Raw genomic sequence first — 18,285 nt, 5'->3', positions numbered from 1 at the left:
TGCCGGCAGGGGCGGTGTGAGGGACACATAAACATTTAGACCTTAGCAGTAGCATATATGGCTTCTTCATCCCGAACGCCTTATAATAAATGGTATGTGTTCAAAGGTTTCATAATAATTACAGTCTGCACTGTATTTTCACTCTTATCAACTACGTAAGTACTTACTTATTGATTTAGCTACATCAGTAGGCCTAACATGTTAAAGTGCTTTAGAAGTCTCTATTTGCAAACTGAGAGCTATTTATAAATGAACACATGACAGTAGAAGGCATTTACCAAACCAAACAAACCAAAACCCTATCAAAAAAAGTCATACCTACACCTTACCCAATCATTCTAGGTTCTGAAATTTTTTGTTTTTGTTTTTTTAAGATTTTAGGTATTTATTTGAGAGAGAGCCAGAAAGAGAGAGAGGAGAAAGGGGCGGTGTGTGTGTGTGTGTGTGTGTGTGTGTGTGTGTGTGTGTGTGCAGGATCAGAGGGAGAGGAAGAAGAAGCAGGCTCCCCAGTGAGCCGGGAACCCAACGTGGGCCTCAATTCCAGGACTCTGGGATCATGACCTGAGCTGAAGGCAGATGCTTAACCAACTAAGCCCTGATTCTGGGTTTTGTTTGCATTTTCATATGGGTGGTACACTTCAATTATCTGTCTAAATGCTCGTAAAACATAATTAACCAGAGACAATAAACCATCCCCCCCCCCCAGTAAAGAATAACTATCCCACTACCCTCTCTTGTCTTTTATTCATGTAAAAACCATTAACCATCTAATCAAATACCTATAAAGCTCTCAACTAACTACAGTTACAGTTTTTGGGTTTTATTGTCATTATTATTATTTCAATTCTATATTGAGATCTATATGAAAAAAGTTAGGAAAATTATGTGCAAAAAACATTCCACCTCTCTTCCTTTTCTGAGCATCATGTTCAAGAACCATTAGCACTAGTGTGAAAGTCTATGGGAAGCCAGCTACATAAAAGTTAACCTAACTTCCATAAATCCTCCAATATTCATGGTACTGCTTTTTAAACAGATGCAATGGGAAGAAAATGGACACTAAACCAGAAGAGGCTAAGGAACCCTATATTCATATGATTAAATCATATTCCCTTTCTCACAGATATGATGTTACTTAAGGTCTAACAAGGAACTGCTCATGATGATAGCAAAGATTTCTCTGTGGTTCCTCCCTGTCACTGAAGATACTAAACTTTGAATAAGGGTATCCTTTATATTTTTTTTTTTTTATTTATTTATTTGTCAGAGAGAGAGAGGGAGAGAGAGCAAGCACAGGCAGACAGAATGGCAGGCAGAGGCAGAGGGAGAAGCAGGCTCCCCGATGAGCAAGGAGCCCGATGTGGGACTCGATCCCAGGACGCTGGGATCATGACCTGAGCCGAAGGCAGCTGCTTAACCAACTGAGCCACCCAGGCGTCCCTATCCTTTATATTTTTCCCATTCCTTCAATCCTTTTTCTTTCAAGAGCATATAACAGAATTCAAATTGCAGAGACACTCTTTGATTCTGTTACACACGCTGGCAATGCAATGACACGTCTTTGAAATAATTTTTTGAATTATAAATCATTTTAATGATAACAAAAAATAAAATATTTAAGGTTATATATTCATCCATTTCTAACTGGCCTTTATTTTCCCCACCATCCTATGTAATAATTACAATCACGGCATGTATGAAAAGGAGGGAGGCTGAAATTCTGTTCCCCAGCTGGTGCTGTTTAGGGAACCCACTCAGCGACCGTGGGGTGGCCCCATCTTGCTACAGCTCAGAGAACTGTTGTAACAGCTAATTCATATTGCTAAAGGATCTCTTTAGGATAAGATTTCCCTTTTATCTGTCTCCTTACATCCTATGCTAAATGTCTTCTAGATCTTTCTCTGGTCCCTCTCATCCAGTGTTTTTTAATTTTCATATCCCAGAGATTCTCCCTGCCCCTCTCACATGTACCTAATACTTTCTCTGTATATATTCTTATTCCACCCAGCCAAGAAGATTCTGTAGTCTTCCCTTTTCCAGTTTTGTGGTGGGGCGGGGAGGGGCGGGGCACGGGAGTGTGTGGTAGGGACTGATATTTTTTCCACACAGCTCAGAATCCCCACCAAGATATTCTGGCACAGCAAGTTGGGGAGAGGAGGGAGGGTTATCCCAGCCTCTTAGGCTCTCCCTGAGAAGTCTTGCTTTTTCAAGAAATAATTTCTCTCCTGGTTTCCCAGAGCACTTGATCAGGTTTCCCTTCTATTACAGGTATTTTTAATTAAGATTTTAATAAAACGTTTATTCTTATTTTCCTCACTTACGTTTACTTAAACTTTTTACATGTTCTGGCTACTAACTTCAAAATAAATAAAATGAAATCTAATACAGTTAATCTATGTTGTGTCAACTTTGTAAGTTTTTTGTCTTATTTTTTTATTTCATTTTACACTGACTCTCTGATGCGGGATTTGTTTTTACAAAGCCTAACAAGAAGTGGGGCTGCAAGGGAATGACAGTGGGAAAAGGCCACCTTCCCCAGCTCTCCCCTGGGGAGAGAATCAACTGCTCTGTTGATTCCTGACCCCCAATGCATTGAGAATTCTCCCCTTAGAAATTCAATCCGTTTTCTACGATCTTAAGGCTCAGAGTACAGATAGCACATTTTATTTACTTGTTAAACGTTTCCTAGCATCTCACCCTACTTAAAGCTTTTATAAAGAAGTTTTTGTTTTGCAAACCTAAAAGCTCCAATGACAGCCACTGGATTTTGGATAAATCAGAATGCCTTAAGCCAGGAGACAATAGTAACTGGAAAATCATACAAATACAGTACTTGACACAAATAATAAGGGGTTGGAAGGGTGTACAATTTGAGGGCCCATCTTTAAGGAAGTCAACATTTCAAACACAACACACTCCCCAAGCCTTAGAAGAGGTTACCGAGGAGCCCTATAGCAGAAGCAGAGACCAGATGGCACCATGTCACCTGCGGGACTCAGGAAGAGGAACACATTCCTGCAGCCAACCTCTACCCAACCTCTGATGTCCTTACTTCCTTGCAATTCCCTTCCTGGAAGGGAGCCTCTTGGCTTGGGACATCTCTTGGCTTTCTCCCAACACTGTGAAGTCAAGGAAAAGCTGGACAGAGCAAGATTTTTTTATTTGTTCTTTTGCTAAAGGAATCACTGCCAAGCAAGCTGGGAAATCAGAACCTAAGAAGACAGGAAGGTCCTTCTTACGTTTCAACTGTCCATCCAATTACCCCTGAGAGAGTCCTTGGGATGCAGAGCGTCTCTTTTTGCCTGCTCCCCACAGGAACCAGAAATAGCACTGAATGGGTTAAAGGAGCTGAAGAAGAATTTCGCAAATTTCTCTCACCTGTTGAGTCTTAAAATGCATTCCATTCACCTAAGAGAAACCTAGAATCAAATCCTCCTCCCAGGATTTATCAAGTGGCCACGGGCAAGAAGAATATGACCTTTCTGACTTGCCAGTCCTATGAAAGGGGACAAGAATGCCTATGTTGCAAGACAGTTGTCTGGCTCGAGCGAGATGAACGAAATGTACCCAACACAAGGCTTGGCACATGCAGCCACTTGTGATAATTCCTTGTCACTGTGACACTGCCACTCCAGGGGTGGAGTCTATGTGTCTGACCCCAGGAATCTGGGCTGGCCTTGCACCTGCTGAGAAACGATGAGTAGAAAAGAGGCTGTGAGAGTCCTAGGGCCTCAGTAGGCCTCAGAAGACCTAGTAGCATCGGCCTTTTGCTCACTTGAGTGTTGCTCTAAACCTGCCATGTAAAGAAACCAGTCTAGAATACTGGAGCATGAGCGATCACCTGGAGAACGGAGACAGCCAGCTGACAGCCAGCACTCAGTACGAGCCACCAGCCATGCTGGCAAGCCCACCCCCATTTTCCAGCCCAGTGCACCCTCCAGCTGAAGGCAGCCATATGAATGAGCCTATAACCAGCAGAGTAACTGCCCAGCCAACCACAGAATCATAAGAAATAATAAATCATTGTTTTAAGCCCTTAGGTTTGGGGGTGGTTATTCACGATTACATCAAAACACCACTCAATAAAGGATAGCACTGGTTATCACCTTTTCCTAACCAAGAAATGTTACACCCATCTCTCAAACGGTACCAAGTCACAGCAGGATAGGATATTGGGTATCCTGAGCAATGTGATCATTTCCCCCTCCTTTTAACCTATGGCCTAGGGGCCCAACAGCTTGTTTACACCTCCTATCCAGCTGGGAGATATGGTGGCTTCAATGAGAAAAAGCCAAGGAGTTTCTAAATCCTCTAGGTGACCTTTCATTCTGTTCCCTAAGGGTCACTTAAAACCCTACCAAGGTACACGGAGAGTGGTTTCTCTTCTCTTCTAATATCTTCCCATAAGATTGCCTTTGTCAGCTGCACTGTTTCCCAATAAACATGATATTTATCAGCATGATGATATATCTGTTTGACACTTGTCAGGCAGCCAAAAAATCTGAACACAGGGACACGTTTCCCTGGACCATGTCTCAGGCTAGGAGGTGATGTTCAAAACAATCACACGAAGCTTCGGGTGACCTCAAGGTTAACATTTACTATAAACCTCAAGTTTAAATTCAGGAGAGGTCCTGTAAAAGGACCTCAGCTTGACCCATAGATTTGGTAATAAAGAACTATTCTGGGACAATGCTCTGAGGTAAGACTTGAGTGAATGTGGCCATGGAAACACAGACCCAGGTGGCTCATGACACTTGAACTTCCCCAGCTCCACTAAATAAGGTCACACCACCCCAACCTGTAGATCTCGGAGTCCTGCGGACACTCTCCTATGGGACAACCCAGAAATACTGAAGAGCTCAGAGAAGTGCTCAAGATTTCTTGGAATGGTGGCTCAGAGCCTCTCTCACTCATGGAGCTCATCAATGTGAACATGAGCCATCCTGCATGTACGGCCCAACGAAAGACTTGTGCATGCGTGTTTTTTTTTTTTTAAAGATTTTATTTATTTATTTGACAGAGATCACAAGTAGACAGAGAGGCAGGCAGAGAGAGAGAGAGAGAGAGGGAAGCAGGCTCCCTGCTGAGCAGAGAGCCCGATGTGGGACTCGATCCCAGGACCCTGAGATCATGACCTGAGCCGAAGGCAGCGGCTTAACCCTCTGAGCCACCCAGGCGCCCTGCATGCGTGTTTTTAAGAGGAAAAGATTTCATCCATTGTTAAAGTTCTGATACATTGGTGGTGGCTGAGAGGATGGGTGAAACAGGTGATGGGGGAATTGAGGAGTGCACCTGTCGTGACAAGTGCCGGGGGCCGTATGGAAGTGTTGAATCACTACACTGTACACTTGACACTAACAGGACATGCTGTATGGCAATGGGAATTTGAATAAAGTCTTTAAAAATAAATAAATAAACATCCTCACTTCTTGCTTTGTAAGTAGGAAACCTAGAAATCCTGGATAAGTGGGTTCTACTCACAGAAATTCTACTCAAATGATACATTCGGTACTATAGAAAAAAAATTGTCTAAGAACAATACCAGATTGCTGTTTTCATCTGTCCTCTTATAGCTCTCTCTGGATTAAACCCATGGACTTCCCCCTCACCCTAATGACCTTTCACTGAGGACTTGCCAAGGCATGAGACCCCTGACTAGCATGGAGGAACATGGTATGAAACAGCAGCATAAGGCAAGGTCGCTAGGTTTTGCTGTACAACACTGGGGACGTTGTTGAGAATGCTGGCCATTGCAGATGCAGTGTTTTCTGGCTGAAAATCCGAAGGGGAAATTTCTCTCACCTCCTAGAACCAGGAACAGATGGATTTCTCCAATCTGGTTTCTCGTCGGGACACCTTGAAGCTCGTTGTGGACTGCTTGCTTCTTCTCTTAGGCTGCTGGAATACTTATAGCCAGAACTTCAAAGTACAATAATCAACTTCACTCATAACTCCCTCTTATTTTCCTTTGGCTTATATTTCTTTCTCATCCTAAATTTACCGTATCTTGTCCTATTGCGTGCATCTTTGTAAGCCATCCCAAAACACTTTTGGAATTGGGTAGGTATAAGTAAAATTAAAGATACTATCAGCAATGTGTATGCCTAGTTCCCCTACTCCAGATGATGAACCCTGGTCAGCAAAGGCTGTGCACCGCCCTGCTAGGAAATCCTTAGAGTGTACAGTGCTATCATTTCACTGATGAATGGATATTTGGGGAATTAAATGGTAGAATAAGTAAATTTTTTTTAAAGATTTTATTTATTTATTTGACAGAGAGAGAGAGATCACAAGTAGGCAGAGAGGCAGGCAGAGAGAGGAGGAAGCAGGCTCACTGCTGAGCAGAGAGCCCGATGCGGGGCTCGATCCCAGGACCCTGAGATCATGACCTGAGCCGAAGGCAGAGGCTTAACCCACTGAGCCACCCAGGCACCCCAGAATAAGTAAATTTTGACAGCACTCTGTTAACTGAATTTTAAAATTAAGCAGTCTACTAAAGATTTCATCTTTTATCCTCCAAACAGGAATGTGTCAAAGGAGGCATGTACAAGGGTGTTTCCCACAACATCAGAAGCAGCTCTCAGGGTCACTGATAGGGGGATGATAAAATATGCTGGTGCAGCCACACTATCACAGGCTAAACAGACACTTAACTAAACGAGATGATACCAAAGGGCATTCACCCATCACATGCTCTGGGGTGGGGGAGAAAAAAAAGAGCAGGAAGTGAAATAATACATTTCTCGTAAATAGCTAACTGGCTTTTTTGACATTTGTAGAGAAGAAGGACTAACTGGCTGTATTTGGAAGTGAGATCAGGGAAAATGGGAGCTGGAGAAAGGGAAAGAAGTAAACTGTCATCTTCTTGAGCATTGGCTATTTTCATGGTTTTTCTTTATGTTATGTATAACAAGAAAGTTTCACTTTTGTAATTAAGAAATAAAAAACACTGAAGAAAACATGCAGTGACTTCAGGTTGTAAAGCATTCTGGAATCCTCAAAATGTCCAATGTCTCAAGGGTTTGGTTGGGAAATACTATGCTGGGATCCTCCAAACAAGCAGTCTTTGCTCTGTGGCTAGGCCTTCCCTATGGACAACTCAGCCTCCCTCCCTTAGAGCCTTTATCCTGCCATGGATTCCTCCACAAAGCAGGGAAGAAATTGATCTGTTTAGTGACATACACACAGGTTGCTAAAATATGGAAAGGCAAAGGATCTTTCTCAATCAGAACACAGCAGAAGTCTTTTTAAGTCCTTAAAATAGCATACAGCAAATTATAAAACATTTAAATTCTTAATCATCTCAATGTTTTTTTTACATGTGTTAGAGCAAAACATGTTAACTGAGCAAGACTAGTTTGGTGATCATGCCCCTAAAATGTTAAAACTTTGTAAAGGGGGAGGGTTTAGTTGTTCTATATTTTTCACCAAATGAAAATTCCTTCTTCCCCCATTCCACTCAATAAATACACACCAAACAGGGAGAAGTTTTCTATGCCTTCAAATGTACTTTTGGAAGGTTTTTTAAAGCCAATCTGGAGAAAGCTAATTAAATTAACTTGACCAGGACAGATTCTCCGTGTCCCCAAAATGTAAAAATCAAATCAAAACCAATGTATAAACCCATCAATGAATGGTTACTTCCTAGGTGGCCCGGGCAGGATCGGGCAGACACCGGTGCAGCATGGGCCAGGATCCCAACACTGGACTCTATAGGAACAGTCAGGTGGATACCATAAGTCCAGAGCTCAGAGATAACATCAGGCCAAGTTCAAGATATACACAGGACAGCAGAGGAGAAGGAACGAGAAGCACTGAAAACATATCACCTAACGTAAGAAAATCAAAGCAAGGATGGGTCAAAGAGAGGATCCAACTGGACAGAATGTGGATGATAAACACAAGCAAGTAAACAAGCAACCCCAGTGAACTATGACACTTGTGCACGCTGCCCTCCACGCTTTGCTGTGCTCACTCACGGGACACAGGGCCAGGTGTATGAGTCAGGTGTTAATTGTTACAAAAAGGCAACCAAAGGCATGCAGATAAACTTTGCCCTCGATTAACTCCAGGGCATGGTTACTGGACATTTCCTCAAGGATGGTGGATGCTGGCTTCTGCCTCACTTAGCTCCCCAAGAAGCTTTTGAAGACCATGAATAAGGATTCCAGTTCGATGGTGAAACAGGCATCTAAGGAAGCTTTGATAAGCTAACTCTTTCACACAAGGTAAGGAGAATACATTCCAATCCTCTGTAAGGCAGCTAATTTCCTAATGAGCTTCATCAGCAATGGGGTTTTGCAATAACACATCCCACCCGCTTCTGTTAAGAACTTCTCAAAGCTCTAAGAGGAATTATGAACCCACACACTGCATATGAGCCCTCTGTTCCCTATCCAGCTGATGAAAGTGGACATGGCCTAAACCCACCAGCCAGTCTGTTCTGGATCCACCTGTCCTCTTAACCTACGGAGAGAAATCTGCTCTAAAGACACTGTTTTCAAATCCCAAGTTTACTCCTTCCATGCTTTCTTTTTCCTCAAAACCAACTATTTTGCTTTGAAGTGGACAGAATCAGCAGGAAGTTTCCCCTTTGCACTTGTCCATCCAGCTGCCTATGCCAATGTGAGTCCTGCACCCATGTGACACCAGATGAGTCCTCACACCACCTCCTGTCCCCAGCAACAGAGGTCCCGATTTCCCAATCAATTCTGTGTTCCCCTCCAGCATGTCCAACCTGAATGCAACCTATTTATCTACTCACTAGGCAAATGATTTCCAAAGAGTGGACTCTGGTCTACTAACAAGTGAGGATTTTTCAGAATACTGAACAGGAACAGAAAGCACAGAAACAGAAACAGAAAACAGAATGCTATACAGTAAGGGTGCATATTGTTTCATGAAACTGGTTTCAGATGCACCTATACTTACTTATGTCCTGGGTCGCAGTGCAAAAAAACCATTTTGTACTGTGTTGTAAAATCCAGAAACGTTTGAAACACTGCTTTAGATAAGCCTTTGTCCCCTTAGTCAGACTACCCCCTTGCTCTCCATCCCACTGCTCAGCAACTCCCTTCCTCATTCTGACCCAAGCTCTGAACAGACTTCCAGCTGTCTTCTTCACCCGCTGTTTTCACAAACCTTGGCCTTTTACAATGATTCACAAGCTCCTTCTCATGTATCCAAAGGATTGCCTTCTCCTTGAACAGACCAATGTTCTGAGGAAAATAAAAAAAAAAAAGATCCTTTGCTATTCCTGCCTTCTTTTCAGGTCTGGGATCTGCTTGCAGAATATCCAACTGTCTCACTATGAATAACAAACCTCAGAGCAGTAGGACTCCGTTTCTTTGTGTGCTACCTTTCATCTCCAACAAGAAAAAACACCACCAAAGTCACTCGCACAATGCCTTAGGTTTTCTTACAAAATGAACCTCACTTTCCTGATGTAATGCATTCTCTGGTGTCATACATTTAGCGCCTGATACCGATGCCAGGTGAATGCAGCTCAGCCCGAGTGGGGAGTTAAAGTCTGGTACCCGTCCTCGAGAACAGATGGTTACCCCACCTCCATATTGCCATCTTCTTCCTCTTGCAAGGCAAAGGGAAGGAGGGAAAGCACAGCAAGGTGGCTGTACATGCGTGGGGGCATCCTTTCCTCTCAAGGACGAGGGCACAAGCTGTCCGGCACAATTCTACCACCCCCACCCCCGCTTCTGCCCTCCCTTGTCCACCCTCCCACAATTCTCACCCAGACAATTCATTCATTCTCTTCTGCCACAGAAAAACTCGTTTTCTGTATCTTCCCGTAAGACTGCTCAGTTTACTTTTTTCAGCCAAAAGACCTATCCTACTTTTTAACCTTCCAAGAGATATCAATGCTAAATGGAGCCTTCATCTGTAGGATATGGGCCACTAATTTGAGAAGAAGGGAACAGGGAGACACTGAGGTCTGAAGGTTTCTTATGAAACCTTGGTTTCTGCTCATACTTGAGATGCCGGCTTTCAGGGTAGAACATAAAAGTAGGGTGGGAGGAGAGGGCTGCTCTAGACTCAGAAGGGCAAGAAACACTCAGAGGGAACTAGGGAGAAGGGGAGGTCTCACCTAGGACACATTCCAGAATTGGCCTGGAAGCTCTACTACTAGCCCCTTTCTGCAATCCAACCCTTTTCCCACTTCCTAGTGGGGGAATACAGGGCTCCTTCACTACCTCTCCGATTGCCCGATTATTAGGCAGGCCATCCATCCCTCCCAGGTCACCATGTCCTCCTCCCCACTCCTTTGCTGGGATCGCTCTTCATCCACCTAGCAAGGAGTTAGGTCTCTGATAGCTCCAGCTCCCAAGGCCTCTGTTTACCTTGGTGATCAAATGAATCTCTCCCTGATTAAGATTTCAGAGGGGAAGGAAAAGACAGGCCAACTCTGGCATCCATACTCCAGGGTGTATGGAGAAGACCCAGCTTCTCTGGGTTAGCTTTGGCCCTTGACCCTTGCCATTCCTAGGCACCTCCAAGTATGCAGCTTTAGTGACGAAAAGCCATTATTCTTTCCAACAAGGTCAAGAGGCTTAGAGGCAAAGGAATAGGAACAGAAAGCTCATAGAGTAAACAATTACGACTGACTGAGCCACTGGATGCCAAGTGCCCCGCTCCAGACAGGTAAAATCTGTACAAGATCACACAGGAAGGATTCCAGAGCTGGAGGGAGGTATTGTGGCAAAAGGAGTTGCAGGAGTAAAAAGAAAAGTAGCACTCTGTAAATATATTCTCAGGGTCATCTGATGGCATAGGAAGGGGAGGTGGCAAGTCGACTAAAGTCCACAGTTTCTGGAGCCATTCTTCCCAATTTTCTAGCATGGCAGGAGCCCACTTTTCTAATTTAGTTCCATCCCTACAATTTAAGGAAAAGATTAACACGGGGAGGGGGGGAATTCTCCACTTCACACTTAGAAGGGAACTGAGATTCTCTGTCTTATTACCTTAACTGGCTACAGAAAGATAAAGCTGCATTCCAACCTATACCATGGGCTCACACAGCAGTATCTCTCTCAACACAAACACAGAATAAGATCGATTTTTCTCAACTCCATTTATGACTGGTGAAGATTTTACTAAAATGATAGCTTGTTTCCTGCCTCACACATCAACTCCTAATAACCACATAAACTCTCCCATCTTGTCCCCAAACTGGCACTGGATTCATTTAAACACTGTCAAAGATCACTCTTTAGGAACAATTTTATAAATTCACATGAAAATGTGTGCTACATTAACAGATTATACAATTGAGGGGGGGGAAACGTACTGGCCATCAATAGTGACCCTTTAGTGAACTTCAACAACTCAAAGTACTTTCAGAGGTTTTCCCACCCTCTTGGGGCTGCAGGAATCCCATTTCATGGCTGGGTAAACCGAGGTTCTCGGTTTAATAAACTTGCAGGGGTTACAATGGTAGAGCTGTAAATAGAGCCCAGTCCCTTTCCCACTACTATTCTGCATGAGATGGCTAAAAATGGGACGCACTTGAGAACTACAAGGGTGAATAAAAGCGTCTTGTTTTATTTAGATGGGGGGGGGAGGGGAGACTTACCCACTTGATGCACCTGTGTACCGGCCTCTAACAAGAAAGCTTTCCCTGGCTGCCTCACGCACCCACCCCTTTGGGCTGAGATCCGGGAAGCTTCCCGGGCAGACCCAGCAGCACGAATCGCGCACCCGGGGGACGCCAGCAGAACGCCGGGCTTACGGGCGGCGCGGGGCCGCGGGCCCCGGGACACCGTCAGCGCCGCGAGCGGCGCGGGAGCCCGCGGGGCCGGGAGGATGCTGCGCGGCCGCACACACCTGCTGCAGCCCGCCCGGGCGCCCCTGGCCGCCTCCGCGCTCGGGACGCCCACCCAGCTCCGGGTGCCGTAGCCCGCGGCCGCGCTAGGCCGGGGGCGGGAAGCCCCGGCGCCCCTGTCCGCGGGCCGTGCTCGGCGGCGCTGGGGAACCGCGGGGCAAAAGCGAGCCCGCCTTTTTCCCCGAACCCCCTCCAAACAGCGTCACCTGTGCCGGGTCCCGGGGCGACTCGCGCGCGGGCGGCGGCTGCACCGGGCCGGGGAGGGCGGCGGGTGGTTACAGAAACCTGGTCATCTGGCCCGGCCCGAGGGCTGGCGCTGGCCAGAGTCACCCCGCGAGATGCTCGGCGGGAGCCAGGGAAGCCGCGGGGCCCCGGGCCGCTCGGAGAAGCAGTCACAGAGACTACAGACACCGCCGCGGCCGCCGCGCCCGCCCGGACTGCGGGCTAGGGTTACCGCAGAGCGGCTCCTTAAAGGGGCCGCGGCCGCTCGGGCTCCGGCTCCGGCTCCGGCTCCCACTCCGGCTCGTGGCTGCTGCGACCCGCGGCCAACGTGGGCGGGGCTCCGAGGCCGCTGTAGGGCCGACCTTCGCGAGCTGGACTTGGGTCCCGGAAAGGGCTCCGAAACGGGAACACCCAAGGAGGGCTGCGGTGGGATTCGGGAAGAACACACCTCGCCAGGGACAGGGCGTGCGGTTCCTCCGCTTCCCAAAGCAAGGAGCAAAACTAGCAAGTGGGTAGGAACGGTCTGAGTCCGCTTCCGCAGCGGCCAGTACCTGGGTTCGCCACGTAACCGAAATTCTTTTCAGATTATGAATTTGTATTAATAAAAGAAAGGAGATGAAAAGACAGTTGCAGATTTTTCATGCCACGTCTGGCTTGGCCAAAGCCAGGTCCACCCAATTCTTGCTAGGGACTGCAGGTGCATTCCAAACTGGGTAGGGGGCGTGTGTGAAACAGGCCCGTTCTCTTGGAGCCGCCTCCTCCGGAATCCCTGAAAAACACCCTAGAGTGCACTAGCACTCCACCTACACCCAACATGGGAGCCCCTCTGCTGTCAGGGTGGGGTAATAGGATTTGAATTTTTTATGCTGGTGGACATTTCCAGGTTGCCCAATGCCTAAAGTTTGCCATTCAATAGTAGCTCTTCTGACCTGCTATGTACAACCTCAAAAACCTTCAAATGTTCTGGATTAACACGACGGAATTGGTTTGAATAAAACAAAATGATGAAGAGGTATATTTAGGCTGTTAAAATTTGCGAAAAGTATTTAAAAAATTAGAAGATGTGGCTTCTAATGTTAATTAGTAAGCACCACTCTTAATAATGTAGGGCAGTTATTTGTAAGAAATGCCTATCAGTGGGGCTAATATGTTTTACCTAATATTTACATACACACAAATACATGTTAGCTAACCGAACCTCACTGAGGCTCCATTTCTTCATTTCTCAAATGGGGATAATAATTCATAGTTACCTCTGGAGACCCCAGTCTCGGTAAACGTACCTCAGACTGACCTAGAGAGACAAAACCTATTCTGTCCTACAGACAACAGCCTACCTGCAGTCAAGCAGGGTAGAAGATTCTGCAGGCCCCAAGTGAATTTCTCCTTTCTCTCCCCAAGACTCTCAGGAGTGCCCTTTGACCACAACCTGTTCCACTGTATTTTCTTCACAAGGTGTTCCATCCTCGACAACTTTGGTTTGCCCCACACCTGCTTTCCGCGTTCACGTGGCTAGATCATAACTCTGCAGGGACAAGGTGGCTGTGTGTGCTCATCTGTGGGGTAAGCCCTAGGTGTACAGATTGCACATGTCAACTCCGGACTCTGCCTCCACATATCAACTCCAGCCCCTCCCCTGTGCTTGTCTCCAGTGGCTAATAGTTGTTTGGTTTTTTATCCTGATAAATACACCATCATTATGTTTAATATACGTATTTTCTTACACCCATAGCAGCAGCCAAAACCCTGCAAACCCACAAAAATCCACTCTATACTCTATGTCCCACTATATATTCCTTCATATCAGGCCTCTACAAATGCACCATTAAATCTGCAGGATTGTTGCGAGATTATACAGAGCATGTAAGCGAATACATCAAGGACAAGGTCTGAGATAAGGAAAGGAATTCAGTAAATATTAGTAGAGTTTTGAATCTTTTAAACTAATCAAAATTCAATGAACTTAGGAGGTAGGAAACTGTATCAGCTGCGTATTTTTTTTTAATATTTTATTTATTTATTTGACAGAGAGAGATCACAAGTAGGCAGAGAGGCAGACAGAGAGAGAGAGAGAGGAGAAAGCAGGCTCCCTGCCAAGCAGAGAGCCCGATACGGGACTCGATCCCAGGACCCTGAGATCATGACCTGAGCCGAAGGCAGAGGCTTATTAACCCACTGAGCCACCCAGGCGCCCCATCAGCTGCGTATTTTTTTATCAAAATTGTAATGCAGCTTAATTTCTTTAAAAATATTCATTTTATTATTCACATTTAGATTTCTAATTATTCTTAACTTCATTTTACCAATCCTCTCTTTCCAAGAACAGTTTCCCCAAATTCTGTTATTTACTGTCTTAAGTTTTTCTGCTTGTTAACTGTGAGATATCAAAGCTGAACTGCACTTCTTATACTTTTGCTCACTGAAACGGTTCAGAGAGATGAAATTATTTTTCTTTCTTTAAAAAGAGAAAAACTGGGGCGCCTGGGTGGCTCACTGGGTTAAGCCTCTGCCTTTGGCTCAGGTCATGATCTCAGGGTCCTGGGATGGAGCCCTACATCGGGCTCTCTGCTCAGCAGGGAGCCTGCTCCCCCACCCCCCCACCTGCCTCTCTGCCTACTTGTGACCTCTGTCAAATAAATAAAATCTTAAAAAAAAAAGAAAAAAAGCAAAAGGTACAGAATTTTTGAGGCAAATTTTCCTGATAAAAAATTTTTTTTGCATATGCTCTAGACAGGAAATATGATTTATTATATTTGTTTCTATGTATCTTCTTTCTGTGTGTTTTGAGTTTTTTTTAATTCCAATATGATTAATGTACAGTGTTATATTAACTTCAGGTAAGCAATATAGTGCCTCAACAATTATATACATTACTCATTGTTCATCATAGGTGTACTCTTAATTCTCCTTACCTATTTCACCCATCCTCACAGACATAGATCTCCTTTATCCATTCATCTATGGAATACCTGGGTTGCGTCCATATTTTGGCTGTTGTAAATAATGCTGCAATCAACATAAGGGTACATATATCTTTTCGAATGAGTGTTTTCATACTCTTTGGCTAAATACCAGTAGTGGAATTACTGGATCATACAGTAATTCAGTTTTTTGGGTTTTTTTTTGAGGCAACTCTGTACTATTTTCCACAGTGGCTGCACCAGTTTGCATTCCAACCAACAATACACAGTTTCCTTTTTCTTAACATCCTCACCAACACTTGTTGTTTCTTTTGTTTTTGATTTTAGCCATTCGGACAGGTGTGAGGTGATATCTCATTGTGGTTTTGATTTGCATTTCTCTGATGAGTGCCATTGGGCATCTTTTCATGTGTCTGTTGGCCATCCGGACGTCTTCTTTATAGAAATGTCTGTTCATGTCTTCTGCCCATTTCCTAATGGATTATTTGGGTTTTTGGTGTTGAGATGTATATGTTCTTTACGTATTTTGAATACTAACCCTTTATTGGATATGTCATTTTTAAATATTTTTCCCATTCAGTGGGTTGTCCTTTAGTTTTGTTGACCAGTTCCTTTGCTGTGCGCAAGCATTTTATTTTAATGTAGTCCCGGTACTTTATTTTTGCTTTTGTTTCCCTTGCCTTAGAAGACATATTTAAAAAAATGTTGCTATGGCCAATGTCAGAGAAATTACTCCCTGCGTTATCTTCTAGGACTTTTTTTTTTAATGGTTTCAGGTCTCCCATTTAGGTCTTTGATCCATTTTGAACTTATTTTTGTGTATAGTGTAAGAAAGTGGTCCAGTTTCATTCTTTTGCATGGAGCTGTGCAGTTTTCCCAATACCATTTGTTGAAGACAAATTTTCCTCATAAATTTGTTTCTAAAAATTTCTAAACTAAATAGAGACAATTGTTTAGAAAACTAAGACCAAAAGCTGCTTCTTTCTAAAATAACAAGATAATTAATGCAGAAGTATTTTGGAAGATTGCCTCAATTCTCCACCCTGCTCTGTTAGTGAAGATAACAAAACACCAAGCATTTTGATCAAAAAGATTGATTTCAAAATTAATAACCCCAGGCACTACTTTTTAAATTACTGTTGATTTTAATGTATCAAGAATTTGTGAGGGGGTTTTTTGTTGTTGCTTTGTTTTGTTTTTAGTATTTAAAAGTTCTTTTGGGATGCCTGGGTGGCTCAGTCAGTTAAGCAGCTGCCTTTAGCTCAGGTCAGCAATCCCTCCCCACCCATCAGGCTCTCTGCTCAGCAGGGAGCCCACTTCTCCCTCTCCCTCTGCCTGCCACTCCCCCTGCTTGTGCACTCAAGGTCTCTCTCTCTCTCTCTCTCTTAAATAAAAAAAATAAAATCTTTAAAAATAAAGTCCTTTCATTTTTCAGAATTTTTCAAGAAAAAACTATTTCAGGATATTACTAAAGGTTAGCTCTGGGTGGGTGAGATCCTTAGGTCTTTTAGATTCTTTTTGCCTATCTTATTTTATGCAACTTTTTCCTGTAATATGTATGTATTATTCTTGTGTGCATCTTTATTTTTTTATGCATTTTTATTTTTAATGAAAGTAACATATAAGTAAAAATTCAAATAGTTCTTAAGAAAGTAACATATAAGTAAAAATTCAAATAGTTCATAAAGGCTTATAACAAAAACACTCGAGTCAGATCAGCCCCTTTTCCAACTTCCCCCCACCTGGCTTCACCCCATGTTCTACAAAACCCTACTAGGTTATTTCTTAACAATATGCTTACACCAGTGCTTCCTGACTTTTTTAGACATTATTTATTGACTTCTTGTCATGGTATTTGAGGATTTAGCTCTTTCACACATACCACCATCACCACTTTGCCCTCACCCCTCCTTCTCACACACCTACATCACAACTTCTGTTCAAATCAATAATTTGTGTTTTTATCATCCTGTCAAAGTAAATACAGTGCATTGTTGAATCAAGTAAGGTGCCATGACAGTGCTTCTCTTGAAAATCTCCTCTGTTGTTCCTGGAGTTAATAATTGCCTTCCTTTTTCACTTTTTTTTTTTTAAATGTATCTAACCCAAATTTTATCCAGATGCTTCAACATATCTAACAAATGCCCTTGTATCTTCCAATGCCCAAACATTAGAAATTCACTCTCTTGGGACACCAGGATGGCTCAGTTGGTTAAGCAACTGCCTTCAGCTCAGGTCATGATCCCAGGGTCTTGGGTAATAATCTCATGTTGGGCTCCTTACTCAGCGGGGAGCCTGCTTCTCCCTCTGCCTGCCGCTCCCCCATCTTGGGTGCACATACCCGCTCTCTCTCATAAATAAATAAAATCTTAAAAAAAAAAAAGAAATTCACTCTCTTATTTTGCTAAAGCACAGATTTCAGTAGTTTACTCAGAGCGTGTATATAGAAGGTAAATTTTTTTTAGTGTACTTGCATGTCTGAAAATGTCTGTATTCTATTCTCATCCTCAACTGATAATTTGGATAAGTTGCAGATCATTTTCCCCCAGCATTTTAAAAGCACTGTTCCATTTTCTTTTACTTCCAGCGTTGCCGCTGAACTAAATGCCTAATGCCTTTCTGGTCCCCCTTCCTCTGTATCTGGTCTATTCTTCATTCTAGAATCTTCCCAATAACTTTACAGTCTGCAATATCACAATCATGTGCCTTGTGCCTTAGAATGGGCCTTTTTTTCTTGGATTGTGCTAGACCTTCAGGGGTGCTTTCAATCTTACCTGCGAATCTTTTATTATTTTTTTTGCTAATTTCCTCCTTCTCATTTTCTATATTCTCTCTTTGTGAACTCTTAGTCAGCAGGATGTTGGAACTTCATTATTCTTCAGATTGATTGTCCTTTTATCCCACTGATTATCTCTACAGCTTTCTTTTCTTTTCTTTTCTTTTTTTTTTTTTTAAAGATTTTATTTATTTATTTGACAGACAGAGATCACAAGTAGGCAGCGAGGCAGGCAGAGAGAGAGAGAGAGGAGGAAGCAGGCTCCCTGCGGAGCAGAGAGCCCGATGCGGGGCTCGATCCCGGGACCCTGGGATCATGACCTGAGCCGAAGGCAGAGGCTTTAACCCACTGAGCCACCCAGGCGCCCTCTTTTCTTTTCTTTCCTTTTAATTTAGGTAGACTCCACACCTAGCATTGAGCCCAACTCAGGGCCAGAACTCCGGACCCTTAGATTAAGACCTGAGCTGGAATCAAGAGTGAGATGCTTAACTGAACCACCCAGGCACCCCATCTTTTCTATTACCTAA

At 43.9% G+C, this 18,285-nt stretch overlaps 1 protein-coding gene across 4 annotated transcripts in view; it reads right to left on the bottom strand.

Annotated features, from left to right (window-relative positions):
- Positions 1 to 18,285, bottom strand: part of LOC111143053 (transmembrane protein 56-like) — a 110,029-nt gene that overhangs the window by 62,609 nt on the left and 29,135 nt on the right. Inside the window, exon 1 of one of the 4 annotated variants that reach the window (XM_022496491.1) lies at positions 12,046 to 12,110. The exons of 1 other annotated variant lie outside the window; for it this stretch is intronic. The gene's annotated coding sequence lies outside the window, so the exon portion shown is untranslated. Of the gene's footprint in view, positions 1 to 9,513; positions 9,651 to 12,045; positions 12,111 to 18,285 lie in introns of those variants that run through there. 2 more of the 4 variants (XM_022496494.1, XM_022496493.1) reach the window with 2 other exon arrangements.

The sequence above is a fragment of the Enhydra lutris genome, unplaced genomic scaffold, assembly GCF_002288905.1.
Source record: "Enhydra lutris kenyoni isolate GAN:26980312 unplaced genomic scaffold, ASM228890v2 scaffoldscaffold9, whole genome shotgun sequence".
Lineage (NCBI taxonomy): Eukaryota > Metazoa > Chordata > Mammalia > Carnivora > Mustelidae > Enhydra > Enhydra lutris.
The sequence above is the reverse complement of the archived record's forward strand: the minus strand, read 5'-3'. Positions and strand labels throughout refer to the sequence as shown.